Source organism: Magnolia sinica, chromosome 4 (genome assembly GCF_029962835.1).
Source record: "Magnolia sinica isolate HGM2019 chromosome 4, MsV1, whole genome shotgun sequence".
Classification (NCBI taxonomy): Eukaryota; Viridiplantae; Streptophyta; class Magnoliopsida; order Magnoliales; family Magnoliaceae; genus Magnolia; species Magnolia sinica.
In genome coordinates, this window is record NC_080576.1 from 115,435,993 (window position 1) to 115,441,743 (window position 5,751).

Sequence of the window (5,751 nt, forward strand, 5' to 3'; positions counted from 1 at the left end):
CGGGTGGATGCGGGTTGACGACCTCCAACCTAAGTAGATGGACGATCACCCCATCTGATGCATTCATACCTCATTTTACATTCATATCTTTGTACATGTATTTTTGCATTATTTTAATTATTATGATTATGAACTATGCTGGGTTATATCACTAAGCCTGGCCAGCTTACATTTTTTATTGATGGAAAAATCATACAGAGGAGCCATTAGCAGATGACGTGGCACAAGAACCGGAAGGATCTACTGTACCTGAACACGACCCACCTGAATCATGGCCATACTTATCTGAGGATGAAGTGGCTGCATTAGAAAATTTTTAATTATATGTTTTATTTTGTTAGCACAACTTAATCAACGAATAATACACACTGGTATTTATTTTGCGACTTTAAGGAATTATGTAGCTTTATTTCTTTGGACCAATATTAGCATGGAATAAATATCATTATAGTATAATTGTATAATAAATGAATAAATTTAAGGTTTATTTTATTATAAAGGATTATTAAGATTTATAAATACTTAGTTGATTGGTGTTATGTATTATGTATGTGTGATTGAGATTATGGTGGACTTTATATTGAATGTAAATATCACATGCGATTAAACTAATTAAAGAATTAAGTTGGTATACTTGTGTATAAGTTACGAACCAAAACTCAGGTCTGAGGGTGCACACTCTGTACCCGGAGAATGAAGTCAATGAAGCAGGGCAAGCTCCTCCATCGCCTCCTCCTCCAGTTAACATGGCAGATGTTGGACCTAGTACGCAACTCCCGTTATCCCCAACCACTATTCGAACTAACCTCGCGGGACCAAATGTTCAGCCGTGGGATGCTGCCTTTGGGTTAGTAGCACAAATGGCAGGAATGCTAAAACAACAACAGGAACAGTTCGCCGTTCAGTGGGACATGTTAGCCACCTTAAATCAGACACCCCAACATCAACGGAACACATCTTCACTAAGGTTTGATCAGCCTCGTGAGGTAAATTTACTTGAAAGGTTTACGAAGCGGCGACGACCGGTATTCAATGGTGCATCTTACCCATCAATAGCAGAAGATTGGTTGAAGCAGATTGAGAAAGTACTAGAAGCCATGAACTGCCCTGATGATCAGAAAGTTAGATTGGCGTCCTTTATTCTTCAGGGCGAAGCCGATGTATGGTGGAGAGCTGCAAAGAGAATGGTTCCAGCTAATCATGTGTGGACCTGGAATGAATTTCAGGAAAAGTTCCGTGAGAAACATTTTCCTAAAGCGTACCGCATCCAAAAAATGGTGGAATTTTCAAAGCTAGAACAAGGTTCCATGTCAGTAGCCCAGTATGAAGCAAAATTTGCTGAATTAGCAGGATATGTGCCAAAAGTAATGGAAGATGAAGATTATAAGATTACAAAATTTGAAGAAGGGTTAAGACATAATATCAGAACAAAATTTTGTTGTGTGGATGTGAAGAAATACTCAGAAGTAGTCGATAAGGCATTACGAGCAGAACAAGATACAGAGCGGTTTCTCAAATCTCGTGTACAGTTAAAAGAAATAGGACAAAGATATAGGCCGACACTTACCCAACACCAACCACCAGAGAAGAAACCCAGAATAGAAATTCAATCATCAACACCGAGAACCCAAGAGCGATATTTTTCAGGAAATTGTGCGTACTGTGGTAAATATGGTCACATGGCACAGGTGTGCAGAACTAAGATGAGAGATATGGGTATAACGCCTCTTCAACAGATACCACCGCGATTGCAACTTCCAGCATCATCTCAACCAACAAGTCAGACATCACAAGCATCTCATACCCAACCGCCTCGACCACAGCAGAATCAGCAAAATCGACCATCTCCATCAATTCCTCAAGGCCAAGGGAATCATCCCAACAGGCAACAGCCACTGCGTGCACGGGTTTATTCCATCTCATCTAAGGAGAATCTAAAAGAAAATAATAACGTTGTGGAAGGTATGATCGAAACGCATGGTACTTCGATTTTTGTATTATTTGATTCTGGGGCTACTTTATCTTTTATTTCATCGTCGTTAGTATCTCGGTTAAGATTGAAGTCAGAAATCCTAGATAAGCAAATTTTGGTAGAATCACCCATCGGCAAGTCAATTATTTTGGACAAAATCTGTAAATCTATTCCCCTTATGATAGGCGATATTCCTATATTAGCTAATTTAATAGAAATGAGTATGGCGGGATACGATGTTATTCTCGGAATGGATTGGCTTACTCGAAATCATGCGACGTTGGATTGTTATGCGAAGACAGTTACTTTTGCAGCGCCAGGAAGAGAACCAATTATGATTCAGGGGAAGAAGAAGAATGAGAAGATCGAGCGTGTTATGGCATTGATTAGTAATGAGAAACAAGAAAAAACAGTGGATTTGATTCCAGTTGTGCAGGAATATCCTGAAGTTTTTCAAGATATACCAGGACTACCACCTCGGCGAGAAGTGGATTTTGGTATCAATCTCTTACCAGGATCGGCACCAATATCTATGTCTCCATATCGAATGGCGCCTATTGAATTGAAGGAGCTGAATGAGTAGTTGGAAGATTTGAGGTCCCGAGGATTTATTCGACCAAGTACTTCTCCTTGGGGTGTGCCAGTACTTTTTGTAAATAAAAAGGATGGCACTCGACGGTTGTGTATTGATTATCGTCGCTTAAATCAGATGACGATTAAAAACAAGTACCCATTACCCCGTATAGATGATTTGTTTGATCAGTTGAAAGGAGCTCGATATTTTTCTAAGATCGATTTGAGATCAGGTTACCACCAATTACGTGTTAAAGAAGAGGATATCTGTAAAACTGCTTTCAGAACACGTTATGGTCATTATGAATTCTTGGTCATGCCGTTCGGGTTGACCAATGCACCTGCAGTATTTATGGACCTGATGAATAGGGTATTCCAGCTTTATCTGGATAACTTTATCATCGTGTTCATTGATGACATTCTGATTTACTCGAAGACCAGTGAAGAGCATGAGCTACATCTAAGGACGGCGTTGCAGACTCTAAAAGATAACCAGTTATATGCTAAGTTTTCTAAGTGTGAGTTCTGGAAAGAGAGTGTTAAATTTCTTGGGCATATTGTTTCAGAAAAAGGTATTGCGGTTGACCCTATGAAGATCGAAGCTGTAGTGAAGTGGGAACAACCCACAAGTGTGTCAGAAGTTAAAAGCTTTCTTGGGCTCGCTGGGTATTATAGAAGGTTTATTAAGGATTTTTCGAAGATTGTCGGACCGCTAACGAGTTTAACTCGAAAAGGAGTGCCCTTCAAGTGGACTGAAAAGTGTGAAGAAGCTTTTGCTAAACTGAAGCAACTCTTAACCTCAACTCCCATTCTAACCCTCCCGAAGGATGGGTTGGTATTTGAAGTTTACACTGATGCATCAACTAAAGGTCTAGGTTATGTATTAATGCAAGGGGGCAAGGTGATCACATATGCATCAAGACAGCTTAAACTCCATGAGCGTAATTATCCAACTCATGACCTGGAGTTGGGTGCTATTGTATTTGCATTGAAGATTTGGCGGCATTACTTATATGGCGAACAGTTCGAGCTTTATACAGATCACAAGAGTTTGAGGTATTTATTCTCTCAGAAGAACTTGAACGTGAGGCAGAGAAGATGGATGGAATTTCTTAAGGATTATGATTTCTCGTTGTCCTATCATCCGGGTAAGGCTAATCTGGTTGCTGATGCTTTGAGTAGAAAAGAATATAAACAAAAGAGTGTAGCCAGCTTAATGGTACACGAATGGGAAATGTTGAATTTCATTAGAGAGTTTGATATTCGATTGAATTTTCAAGAAAAGAAGATTTGCATATGTAACATTATGGTAAAACGGACTCTTGTGGAGCGAATAATTGAAGCTCAAACGAATGATGAGTGGTTTTTAAAAATGATAGCCAAGTATCAAAATGATAAGACTTCAGATTGGAGTATGGGGGACGATAAGGGAATTCGGTATCAAGGTCGACTCTGTGTGCCTAATATTCCAGATCTAAAAGACGATATTCTAAATGATGCACACCGAACTAAGTTTACAATTCATCCGGGAAGCACAAAGATGTATCATAGTGTGAAACGATCATTTTGGTGGCCGAATATGAAGAGAGAAATCGCTGATTATGTGTCGAGATGTTTTGTGTGTCAGCAGGTAAAGGCAGATCATCAGAACCCATCAGGATTATTGCAGCCTCTGAAAGTACCTGAGTGGAAGTGGGATTGTATTTCTATGGACTTTATAGTCGGTCTTCCTAAGACACAAAAGAAGCACGATTCAATTTGGGTAATTGTCGATCGACTGACCAAGTCAGCGCACTTTATTCCTGTCCGTATCAATTATTCAATGGAGGAACTCGCCAAGCTATACATCAAGGAAATAGTGAGACTTCATGGTGTCCCTAGTTCTATTGTATCGGATCGAGACCCACGTTTTACTTCGCGATTCTGGACAAGTCTACAGGAAGCTATGGGTACGACTACGGATTACAGCACAGCATATCATCCACAATCTAATGGGCAAACGGAACGTGTGAATCAAATATTAGAAGACCTGTTACGTGCATGCGCTCTGGATTTCAAGGGGAGCTGGGACGACAACATACATTATGCCGAATTCGCCTATAACAATAGTTACCAAGCAAGCATTGGTATGGTTCCGTACGAAGTCTTGCATGGACGTCCTTGTCGAGCACCAAACTGTTGGGCCGAGGTAGGTGAGAAATGTTTAATTGGGCCAGATATTGTTCAAGAAGCTGCTGAAAAAGTTGAAATTATTCGAAAGCGACTACAAGCTGCCCAGAGTCGTCAAAAGAGCTATGCCGACAATCGAAGACGAGATCTAAAGTTCACAGTAGGAGACCATGTATTTTTGAAGGTTTCTCCCATGAAGGGATTGATGCGATTTGGTACTAAGGGAAAACTCGCACCACGTTTTATCGGACCATTTGAAATATTAGAGCGGGTTGGAGCAGTGGCATATCGACTTGCATTACCTCCTCAGTTGGCCAATGTCCATAATGTTTTCCATGTATCGATGCTACGGAAGTACAAGAGGGATGATTCTCATGTGATTGAATGGCAAGATCTCGATTTACAGGAAAATACATCTTACGTGGAGAAACCAGTTCGAATACTGGATCGCAAGGAGCACGTGTTACGCACTAAGACGGTGCATTTAGTCAAGGTTTTATGGAGTCATCATGAAGTAGACGAAGCATCTTGGGAGCAGGAAAGAGAAATTCGTGAAAAATATCCTCATCTCTTTGAGCAGTAATTTCAGGTAAATTTCGAGGACGAAAATTTTCTTTTAGGGGGGTAGAATGTAAGGGCCGTGAATAATTTAATTAATAAATATATATATATATATATATTTAATCTTATCTTTATTATTATTTATTTATTTTAAATCTACCTTATCTCCTATCTTATCTAAATCTTTAACTCGTTTAGTTTAAATATACCTCTAAACACTCCTCGCATCTCTCAAGATAAAAAGAGTTCTAGTCAAACTAAAATATTAAGAAAAAGGCTACCTGCGACAACAGAGAAAGGGAGAAAGAAAATTTTGGAGTGCTTACATCGGGTATGTATATCGTCCTCATTCTAGTATTTTTATATATATAATATAAATTGATTCGGTAAATGCAATGAACGGTGTGGATTGGTCACACGTTCATTGTATTGGATTATGGGTGGAGGCCCTTTAAAGGTGAGGTGAACTTAAAATT

At 39.5% G+C, this 5,751-nt stretch overlaps 1 pseudogene; it reads left to right on the forward strand.

Moving 5' to 3' along the window:
• Positions 1-746: 746 nt before the first annotated feature.
• Positions 747-5,297, forward strand: LOC131244320 (uncharacterized; annotated as a pseudogene).
• Positions 5,298-5,751: the final 454 nt, after the last annotated feature.